Source organism: Podarcis cretensis, assembly GCF_951804945.1.
Source record: "Podarcis cretensis genome assembly, chromosome: 4".
In the NCBI taxonomy this organism is placed as follows: domain Eukaryota; kingdom Metazoa; phylum Chordata; class Lepidosauria; order Squamata; family Lacertidae; genus Podarcis; species Podarcis cretensis.
Genome location: NC_137173.1, coordinates 12445095 through 12457295, shown reverse-complemented (window position 1 = coordinate 12457295; position 12201 = coordinate 12445095).

The window sequence follows — 12201 nt, the reverse complement described above, 5'->3', positions numbered from 1 at the left end:
TTCTCTTTAGTATAGTAGCTTGACACATCACAACCCCTCATAATTCAAAGTCTGGTTAAAGGGGTAAGATTATTTTAGATGGCACTGAAAACTAACTACAGTCATACCTTGGGTTACAGATGCTTTTTCAGATTATGGACCCGCCAATACCCAGAAGTACTGGAACGGGTTACTTTCGGGTTTTGGGGGTTGTGCATGAGCAGAATCGCAGAATCACAACCTGCGTGTGCGCAAGACGTGCCACTGTGGGTTGCGAATGCTGCAGGTTGTGAACGTGCCTTCCGTATGGATCATGTTCGCAACCCGAGCATCTACTGTACTGCGGAGCCAGACAGATTCCAAAGACAGGGAGCCACCACTGGGAAGTCCCTGTAGAAATATGACCCTCACTTGGCAATGAACTAACAAATACATCGTTTGCAGATCTTCATGCCTCAGCAGGTTCACTCAGGGCGAGGTGCTCTTTCACGTAACTGGATCCTAAGTCATTTATGGTTGTAAAAGCAGGTATGGCGGCCGGCGCGGGCTCTTCAGAACTGGTTTTACAGTGGTGCCTCGCAAGACGAAATTAATCCGTTCCGTGAGGCTCTTTGTATAGCGGTTTTTTCGTCTTGCGAAGCAAGCCCATTGACAGCTTAGCGGATTAGCGCTATTAGCGGTTTAGCGGCTTTTAGCGGATCAGCTGATAAGCGGCTTAGGGCTTAGGAAAAGGGGGAAAAAGAGGGAAAACCCCCCGCAGGAACTCGCAAGACATTTTCGTCTTGCGAAGCAAGCCCATAGGGAAATTCGTTTTGCGAAGCGCCTCCAAAACGGAAAACCCTTTCGTCTAGCGGGTTTTCCATCTTGCGAGGCGTTCGTCTTGCGGGGCACCACTGTATATGGATTCAGCAAGTCAATATTCATGCTGCAGCATTCTACACCAGCTTCCAAACCACTTTCATGTAAGGCTGGGTCTGCGATAGGAATCTGGCAGCAAAATCTGGGGCCTGCTTTTTCTTTTTAAGTGTTCCACTTTGGAATGAGCTCACCCAGTGTAAAGGGGCTTCAAGGCAGCATTAGCTGTACCCAGATTACATCAGCACCCTACCCCCAGGCCTGAAAATAATACCAGAGAGGCCCATCAGACTTCAAGTAATTTACAGAGGTTTTTTTTTAAAAAAATGTTTGATGTTTTATTATGCTTTTAATTCTGTTGGGAGCCACCCAGAGTGGCTGGGGAAACCCAGCTAGATGGGCAGGATATAAATAAATTATTATTATTATTATTATTATTATTATTATTATTATTATTATTGCCTGAAGACCCAGGGTGCTGGGGAGCATAGCATGTCACCATACATTGGCAGTGTGTCCAGCGTACTCTGTTCCGTGGGAAATTCAGTCCCTATAGTTCCCACATCCCCTGAATGCCATGACACTCAAGGCAGCATCCTCAGATGTTCAAGGCACTCAGTGTGCGAATTGGGCCCTTTCTCCACCATCCCATCTCCTCAGGCCTCCTAAGGCAGTCTCCTTCAAAACTGGGTCGCCAGATGTTGTCGGGCTACAACTCTCATCCCCCCTGACCATTGTCTCAGCTAGGTGGGTGAAATATACTAGAGTCCTGCAGTGATTTCATGCTCTTTATTGCAGCTTGTGAAACGGTGATTGAATTTCCCCCCAAATCTCAGGCTTTTATATAGAATGGACGCTCGGGTTGCGAACATGATCCGTGCAGGATGCACATTCGCAACCCGCAGCGGTGCATCTGCGCACGTGCGGGTTGCGATTCGGCGCTTCTGCGCATGCGCAAAGCGTGATTTAGCACTTCTACACGTGTGCGACTGCCGAAACCTGGAAGTAACCTGTTCTGGTACTTCCGGGTTTCGGTGGTCTGTAACCTGAAAAAACGCAACCTGAAGTGTTTGTAACCTGAGGTATGACTGTACATTATTTACACAATGAGTCCTGTCTGATTGGCTGATTATGCTTCCCTCCTGGAGCCTGATTGGGCAGCTGCTGCAAGCCAACCAGTTGTTGCATTCTAGCAGTGGCGTAGCATGGGTTGTCAGCACCCGGGGCAAGGCAAGTAATTTGCGCCCCCTAACCTGGGGCAAGGCAAGTAATTTGTGCCCCCTAACCTGGGGCAAGGCAAGTAATTTGCGCCCCTAACCCCTAACCTGCTGCCGCTGCCAGCTTCTTCTTGCTGCTGCCTGGGCTGGGGTATTTACGGTAAGGTAGCCACGGCAGCGGCGGTGGGTCCGTGTCAGGTGATCTGAGGCGAGTTGCTGCTGGCGCTGCCACCCAAACGACGCCGCTTGCCCGGAGGAGGAGGAGGGCAGAGAGGCGAGGAAAATGCAACATGGCCCAGCAGCTGCAGCAGCAGCAGCGGCAGCGGGGCTGTGAGGAGGGGCTGCCTGGCGCACCCTCCGCGGCCCTGACGCGCGGGACTGCGGTGAGCGCTGAGAGCCGCTGCCTGCCGGACGCCTTCAGCCCGGACGCGTGCACAGCTCGTCGGTTCCGCGAGACATGGGACTCTGCTACAGCCTGTGCCCGAGGCTCTTCGGTGACTCTGGAGGCGGCGAGCGCCCCCCCCCCGATGTTGCGCCTGGCCCCCCTGCACCCCCATGCTACGCCACTGCATTCTAGGATCCTACTTGCCTATTGTTCTAGGATCCAAGCTTAGTACATACCAGTGGGGATGATGGGAGTTGTAGTCCCGTAACATCCATGAACCTAACCTGCTGCCTGGAACACCCAATACTTGATTCTTATTCTTGTTGCACAGCTTATCAACTTCCTTTCCACGCACTGCATTGTGGTGCTACTCCCATTCACTTCCGTGGGGCTTGAATGGGAGAACTTCCTGGTTTTAGAACCATCTCCATCAATTCAGGTACCAAATCAATTATGTCAATATGGTTCCTGGCAGTTCCCTAGCTGGGCTTTTGATGCAGGCTGCTGCACGGTTTCTAATAAGCCAAGGGAAAGGAAGGAAGGGACAGTCCAAAGACTGGGTTGTCGGTTCACTGTGGATGAATACAACACACACACACATCAAACATGCAGTCCTGCTCTGCAGAACTCACTTTTGAGTAAATAAAACTTTGAATAGAACACCTTCAGGAATGCCTAGGGACAAAGTCCTTTGGTGCCACCATGTGGCTACATCTGAAAATTACAGCCCACTTTATTTTCAGTTCCGGCTTTAAATAATAACAATTCATTCAATGTGAGGTTTTAAGGCTTGAACTGCATGTTATGAAGAAGGCAAATGGCAGCCCCAGGAACGAGTCCTGCTTCCCCTGAGTTCAATCTACTAGTGTCCTGTTGTCATGACGAGGTCATGACGCCAACAGACTGAGCAGGGAATGAGAAAATTCACAGCACAAGGTTGGAAGAATACATTGATGTTGGTTTTTCCCTGTTCCCCATTTTTTTCAGTCTTATGTTTGGTCTGCCACATGTGACTGGCTGGATAAGGAAGAGTGGTGGGAGTCGGCTGCCCCAGGAGGGCACAGAAGATGACGACTTAGGCTGGATCTACACTGACTTCCTTAACGTTATTGGAACGATATTAGATACCTTGTTCTAAAATGTCGCTGGGCATACTTGTAAATTAAAGGGTTTCTTACCTCTGTCCCCCCCCGTCAAAACGGTTATCTCCGTAATAATATAATAATATTTATTATTTATACCCCGCCCATCTGGCTGGGTTTCTCCAGCCACTCTGGGTGGCTTCCAACAGAATATTAAAATACAATAACCTATTAAACATTAAAAGCTTCCCTATTGCTAGTCACTGGTTGCTCTACAGTGCCCTCTGGTGTCACATTTTTACTAACTCATTATGAATGTTAAAAGCAGAACTTCATGAGCCCATATGGTTATCGAAACCATTCCTTAACGTTAAAAACCACAAGTGTAGATCCGCCCCTAGATCCCGGATCCCGGTGGTGGGACAATGAAGAGCAGTCTGCAGAACTGGGACGAGGTGGGAGGTGATAGAAGCAAGGGGGTTGAGAGATCAAGAGGAGTCAAGCGACTCATGGAATCATAGTACTGTAGAGTTTGGGATGTCAGTACACCTTTCAACCGATGTCAGCGACTGGACTTGATAGCTGGTTCTGCCCCTACTGGGCAAGGTGACTGGAGCACTTTCAGAGACCTTCCAATCCTGGAAAGCAGGTCCCAGTGCACTGAACCCACAAGTGTGCATTGTGAGCGCCAGACTCAGCAAAGTATAAATAACGCGGAAACTAGCTGTGAAGCATAACTCTATTTATTTCTAATAGCTACTACAAACTAACAAACTACAGTGATACCTCGGGTTAAGAACTTAATTCGTTCTGGAGGTCCGTTCTTAATCTAAAACTGTTCTTAACCTGAAGCACCACTTTAGCTAATGGGGCCTCCTGCTGCCACACAATTTCTGTTCTCATCCTGAAGCAAAGTTCTTAGCCCTAGGTACTATTTCTGGGTTAGCGGAGTCTGTAACCTGAAGCGTCTGTAACCCCAGGTACCACTGTACTGGCTTGCATGAGTTTTACATCTCCCACTCAGCTGTCTGGTCACTACATGATAGCCATGTTCAAATATATAAAAGGATGTCACATAGAGGAGGGAGAAAGGTTGTTTTCTGCTGCTCCAGAGAAGCGGACACGGAGCAATGGCTCCAAACTACAAGAAAGAAGATTCCACCTAAACATTAGGAAGAACTTCCTGACAGTAAGAGCTGTTCGACAGTGGAATTTGCTGCCAAGGAGTGTGGTGGAGTCTCCTTCTTTGGAGGTCTTTAAGCAGAGGCTTGACAACCATATGTCAGGAGTGCTCTGATGGTGTTTCCTGCTTGGCAGGGGGTTGGACTCGATGGCCCTTGTGGTCTCTTCCAACTCTATGATTCTATGATTCTACATAGATAAGACTCTCTCCACACACAGAGTCAGGCAGTTCTTAGCCCTAGGTACTATTTCTGGGTTAGCGGAGTCTGTAACCTGAAGCGTCTGTAACCCCAGGTACCACTGTACTGGCTTGCATGAGTTTTACATCTCCCACTCAGTCAGGAGTGGAAGAGCAGAAGAGCAGTTTCCTCCCCCTCCTTTCTCAAAACATCAGATCAGGAGATTCTGTCAATGGGAGGGGTGAAAATATCAACATGGACAGGACCACAAGGGCTGTCTGCTCCAACCTCCTGCAATTCTGGAATCTCTCACCCAGCCTTGGGGCTTGAACCCAAGACCCTGGTATCGCATGCTTTTTCCAGGTAGAACAAGGTCTTCCAGAACAGAGCTAGAGGCTGAGAGTCTCAACGTGATTGCAGACTCAGAAAGGAGTCAGAGGTTACCCTTGCTGTCCAGTCCTGTTGGCTCTCCTCCGCCTCTAACATCCCACTTGAGGAGCATCCTGCACATTGCTGAGCAACAGGAGGGGCCCATCCCCTCATCCATCAGCCAAAATTCAGATAATTGATCATCTTTATTCAGCTGGCAGCCCTAACTAGTGTCCCTTGAATTGTTCATAATAAATATTTCTATATAAAATTTTTTTAAAAAATTGTCCAGCAGCACCTTAAAGGTAAAGGGACCCCTGACCGTTAGGTCCAGTCGCGGACGACTCTGGGGTTGTGGCGCTCATCTCGCTTTACTGGCGGAGGGAGCCGGCGTACAGCTTCCGGGTCATGTGGCCAGCATGACTAAGCCGCTTCTGGTGAACCAGAGCAGCGCATGGAAACGCCGTTTACCTTCCCGCCGGGGTGGTACCTATTTATCTACTTGCACTTTGTGCTTTCTAACTGCTAGGTTGGCAGGAGCAGGGACTGAGCAATGGGAGCTCACTCTGTCATGGGGATTCGAACCACTGACCTTCTGATTGGCAAGCCCTAGGCTCAGTGGTTTAACCCACAACGCCATCCAGGCCACCCAGCGTCCCCAGTAGCACCTTGGAGACCAACTAAGTTTGTTATGGGCCCAAGCTTTCGTGTGCATACACACGTCATACACTGAAACAGAAGTTACCAGACCCTTATACAGTGGTACCTCGGGTTACATACGCTTCTGGTGCCGGCTTGCTTTGAACAGCTGACGATCAGAAGAGGCAGCTAGATGTTCTTGATGGATACGATTCTGCTGTGAAATATGCTTCAGTGGTCTTTAAAAGTTAAATCTGTGCTTACTACATTCCATTTGCTCCCCCTCTGCATTATCTCTCTCCCCCTTTAAATGTGCTGGGACAAATTGTTCTGAAAGGCTTTCCTTCTAATAAATTCCAGGGAAAGGGCGGTTGGACTAAAGTCTAATTACTTCTCCTTAATTGGCATGCGCCACCTCAGGAGGCCCAAAACCGACTGCTGATTATGAATTGTCCTGACTTTGCTAATGGCTGCACTTCCTTCTTGGCAGGTGATATTTACAAAGCCAGATGGCGACAATTACCATATTCATAATGCTGGGCGCAACTGTTAAGGAATGAAATCGCAGAGCCATGTTTCTCTCTCTCCCTCTCTCTCTCTCTCTCTCTCTCTCTCTGTGTGTGTGTGTGTGTGTGTGGAGAGAGAGATATGGAACGAGCTGTTCTCATAGATTCAGCTCTTATACGGATCAAGCAGGCTGTTAGGAACAGGAAACAATTTTTCTTAAGCGTCCATCAATATAGGCCTTCCCACATCCCATAACCAGGCTTTCTGGGTGCATGCACGACCCAGGAGCTATGGGCAAGTGCGTGAGCTTCCTCTTAACTGGGGGACCTGAGCCAGTGTGGTGTAGTGGTTAAGAGCGGTGGCCTCGTAATCTGGGGAACCGGGTTCGCGTCTCCGCTCCTCCACATGCAGCTGCTGGGTGACCTTGAGCTAGTCACACTTCTCTGAAGTCTCTCAGCCTCACTCACCTCACAGAGTGCTTGTTGTGGGGGAGGAAGGGAAAGGAGATTGTTAGCTGCTTTGAGACTCCTTAGGGTAGTGATAAAGTGGGATATCAAATCCAAACTCTTCTTCTTCTTTCTCTGGGGGATCTGTGCTGAGGGCTGCATATATTTACACTGCACGTCTAAGCCATGCCCAGACCCTCCAAGTGACCCTATTTTCCAGGGACAGCCCCAGATTTATAGAAACCATCAAAGTTTCTGATTTGATCCCGGAATGTCCCGCCTTTTCTTGGGACGTCTCTATTTTCATCAGAGAATTGTTGGAGGGTATGGAGTTATGTGATCCCCGAACCAAGGAGATAAGTAACTTAAAAGGTAAAGGGACTCCTGACCATTAGGTCCAGTCGTGGCCAACTCTGGGGTTGCGGTGCTCATCTCATTTTATTGGCCGAGGGAGCTGGTGTACAGCTTCTGGGTCATGTGGCCAGTATGACTAAGCCGCTTCGGGCGAACCAGAGCAGCGCACGGAAACGCCGTTTACCTTCCCGCCACACCGGTGTCTATTTATCTACTTGCACTTTGACGTGCTTTCAAATTGCTAGGTTGGCAGGAGCATGGACCGAGCAACAGGAGCTCACCCTGTCACAGGGATTCGAACCGCCGACCTTCTGATCGGCAAGTCCTAGGCTCTGTGGTTTAACCCACAGCGCCACCTGCGTCCCTATAAGTAACTTACCCAGTGCTATTTTTCTAGAAAAAGAGGTGCTGGAACTCACCACGAACACCTCCCTCGTTCTCTTATAATGGCAATGAAACCCACCAAAGAGGTGCCGGAACTGAGTTCCAGTGAGTTCCCCCTGAAAAAAAGACCCAAATGATTTGATACCAGTGGCCCATGTTCACTCCCGGCAGCTCCTTCCAGTGTCTAGCTATGATGCTTCTGGCTGCAGAGAATAGGTGGGCTGTAAGCTCTTTACAGTGGTACCTCGGGTTAAGTACTTAATTCGTTCTGGAGGTCCGTACTTAACCTGAAACTGTTCTTAACCTGAAGCACCACTTTAGCTAATGGGGCCTCCTGCTGCTGCGCCACCGGAGCATGATTTCTGTTCTCATCCTGAAGCAAAGTTCTTAACCCAAGGTATTATTTCTGGGTTAGCGGAGTCAGTAACCTGTAGCGTATGTAACCTGAGGTACCACTGTACAATTAAAGTGGATTTGGCACTCTTGCACAATAAACCAATCGACTTTTTGCTCTAAGGAAAATAATGGGAAAATGTTTGTGCGTTTGCGGTCGGGGAAGTCGGGGGGGGGGGGGTTTGAACTGTTTGACAAAATAGAAATAATTCTCAATAAACAGTAGATGTAGTTTAACCTTCCCACAAACTTTGTGCAAACAAATCAGGTTGAATGCTGAATGAACAGGTTATCTGGAAGCAATCTTAGTCCGATCTGCTTTATAAAATGGTACAGTTCTGCCCTGTCTCCATCAGATGGTGCTAAAACATTTACATATTCATTTCAGACCAGCTGCATCCTAGAATCATAGAATCATAGAGTTGGAAGAGACCACAAGGGCCATTGAGTCCAACCCCCTGCCAAGCAGGAAACACCATCAGAGCACTCCTGACATATGGTCAAATACTTCCTGCAGAAGTATTTGAGGGTCCATCAACAGCTGAATAATTTTATTGATCGTTTGAAGAAGCAATCATTAAAAACTAGCGCGCATACATTATCTAAAAACTACAGTTTGTTATTACAATAGGACATGGAGCCAGAGCAGGTTCAAATATACATAGTGAAATAGGCTCAGGCTATAGGTAAAAACTTTTCCAGGAATAGGTTATCCAGGAAAACTGTGGACTGCAGCTCATAGACGCTTGCTGAAAATGAAAATAAGGGAAAACTTTTAAAAAATAAATGTTCAGGTGTTATATGACCCCTGTTATAATATAAAGTAAACACAAAGTATTGTTGTTCCATGTGTTGAAATTGCAAAAGAGAAAAGAAAAAGGGGTGTGGCAAAAAGTTTTGGAAGTAATGTGAGTTGTAGGTGATGAGATTCTGTTAGATTTGGGGGTTTCGTGTTTAATTATAATATAAAGTAGTTGTGTTCTGTGTCAGTGGTTCCAAACTGGTGGTCCGTGGACCCCAGGGGTCTGCGTAAACCACTCCATGAGGTCCATAGCACATGCCCATCAACTCTCTGGGACATCCCGTTTTGGGTGGCCATGCTTTCATGTGAGAGCACGGTGCCCCAAAACACGTGAGATCGTGGCTGGATGCGTGGGTCATGTGACTTGCGCAGGCACAGCCTGGAAGACACATGTTCTGGTTTTGCGCTGGGACCTGTTGGAGGGTATGGTGGCACTGGAAAACGAGCGAGGTCCCAACCAAAGAAGAATGGCAGCTTAAACTGATGGAATATGCGCAGCTTGCAGATCTAACTTATAGAATAAGAGAACAAGAAGAACATACATTTAAAGAAGATTGGAAAATGTTTATTGAATACAGTGGTACCTCGGGTTACATACGCTTCAGGTTACATACGCTTCAGGTTACAGACTCTGCTAACCCAGAAATAGTACCTCAGGTTAAGAACTTTGCTTCAGGATGAGAACAGAAATTGTGCTCCGGCGGTGTGGCAGCAGCAGGACGCCCCATTAACTAAAGTGGCGCTTCAGGTTAAGAACAGTTTCAGGTTAAGAACAGACCTCCGAACATCACCACCCACCCCCACCCCCACTCATCTTTCCCCCCTACACCTCTTTCCCCCTATTCTTCCTAATGTCTCAACAAATGAAACCAATTTGGTTTTTTTGGTTTTTTAAAAAAGTATTACGTGGAAAATAAAATACGAGAGAGAGACATTGCACATACCTTTGTAAATCAAGAAAATCTTTAATAAAAATACATTTAAAAAAAGAAGGGACCTCCGGAACGAATTAAATACTTAAGCCGAGGTACCACTCTATATGGGGGAGAATTGTGCACAATGGAAAATGTTGGCAGCATTAAGATAAATCGAATGGTGTAAATAAGTTTCGATGGATGTAATAATGGAATACTGAATGATCTAGTTCAGGCGTCCTCAGCCTCGGCCCTCCAGATGTTTTGAGACTACAATTCCCATGATCTCTAGCTAGCAGGACCGGTGGTCAGGGATGATGGGAATTGTAGTCTCAAAACATCTGGAGGGCTGAGGTTGCGGAAGTCTGGTCTAGTTTATATAAAATATGCCGGGATTTATGCTATGTAAAATGAACCATGGAAAAAGAAGAAAGGAAGTCATTGATATTTTAAGGTTGTTTAAATGAATATTCTAGATTGTAAAACAGAAAATTTAATACACAGTGGTACCTCAGGTTACAGACGCTTCATGTTACAGACTCCGCTAACCCAGAAATAGTACCTCGGGTTAAGAACTTTACCTCAGGATGAGAAAAGAAATTGCGCGGCGGCAGTGGGAGGCCCCATTAGCTAAAGTGGTACCTCAGGTTAAGAACAGTTTCAGGTTAAGAATGGACCCCCAGAATGAATTAAGTTCTTAACCCGAGGTACCACTGTATATATAAAATTAACACCATTCACATAACTAAAACTACCATAGAGATGGCTTGGCTTTTGAAAAACAGGGAGTCGGCAGTACTTAGCTAATTGGGAACCACTGCTCTATGTTATAAAAAAATGTTTTTTTATCCTGAAAGTGTGGCCCAGAGAAAAACGTTTGAGAACCAGTGACCTATGCTCTTCCATACATTCATACTCCTGTTTACAGATCTACCGAGTTGCCGGCTAATGTGGATAAATGAGGACCGGAGGAGCTTATTGACTTCTCCTTGGGAAAAGTTATGCAACCAGAGCTTTATGGGGGATTAACATGCAAGTGAGGTTGTAGAAAAGGCAAGTAAACAGAGGCAAGGGTTTTATTCTTCTCGAATGATGGACGAGGCCCCGTGATTCCTGGGAAAGAAGGAAAGAAACGTGAAACAGAGCCAATTCCAGGAGTGCTGATATCGGGAAGTCAGTGAAAAATGGTCTGGGTGTGTGGAAATCTCAGTACCGAAACGCTTTAACATGGTGCAGAGGTGTAAAAATCATTTATCTATGTCTCCCTCTCAAACTGTAGCTCTTCCTCCATTCAGACCTTAGATCCAGGGCTGGCTGGGTGTACAGTGGCACCTCAGGTTACATACGCTTCAGGTTACATAAGCTTCAGGTTACAGACTCCGCTAACCCAGACATAGTGCTTCAGGTTAAGAACTTTGCTTCAGGATGAGAACAGAAATCGTGCTCTGGTGGCGCAGTGGCAGCAGGAGGCCCCATTAGCTAAAGTGGTGCTTCAGGTTAAGAACAGTTCCAGGTTAAGAACAGACCTCCGGAACGAATTAAGTACTTAACCCGAGGTACCACTGTATGCTGAAATTTCACAGAATGCAAGGTTGGTGGTGGTGGGGAGTCCTGAACATGGTGTTGGTTGTTAGGTTTCATTTTTTTAAAAAGCAAGTTTCTAGCCGTTAAGGATGTTAAGATATTCTTGCTGTTGTGTGGATAATCCCACACGCTAAAAAAATGTTGCTGGGTGATTTCCAGAAGTCAGTGGGGAGGACCCTCCAAAGCAGCGGTTCTCAAGTAGTAGGTCCCCAGATGTTGTTAGACTACAACTCCCATCATCCCTAGCTAGCAAGGCCAGAGCTCAGGGATGATGGGAGTTGTAGTCCAACAACATCTGGGGACCCACAGGTTGAGAACCGCTGCCTAAAGGCACACCCAACTTCGTACCTTTAAATGACATCTTAAAAGCACATGGCTTCCCTGCAAAGAATCTTGGGAACTGTAGTTTGCTAAGGGTACTTAGAACTGTCACTCTGTGAGGGGGTAAACTACATTTCCTAGGAATATTTGGGGGGAAATCATGCATCTTGAATCAAATTTTGATTTTTTGGGAAGTCTATTTTAACGCAGAACCTGGATAGCATCTTAAAAAGCAGAGACATCACCTTGCCAACAAAGGTCCATATAGCTAAAGCTATGGTTTTCCCAGTAGTGATGTATGGAAGTGAGAGCTGGACCTTAAAGAAGGTTGGTCACCAAAGAATTGATGCTTTGGAATTATGGTGCTGGAGGAGACTCTTGAGAGTCCCATGGCCTGCAAGAAGATCAAACGTATCCATTCTTAAGGAAATCAGCCCTGAATGCTCACTGGAAGGACAGATCCTGAAGCTGAGCCTCCACCTCACGAGAAGAGAAGACTCCCTGGAAAAGACCCTGATGTTAGGAAAGATTGAGGGCACAAGAAGAAGGGGATGACAGAGGATGAGATGGTTGGACGGTGTTCTCGAGGCTACCAGCATGAGTTTGACT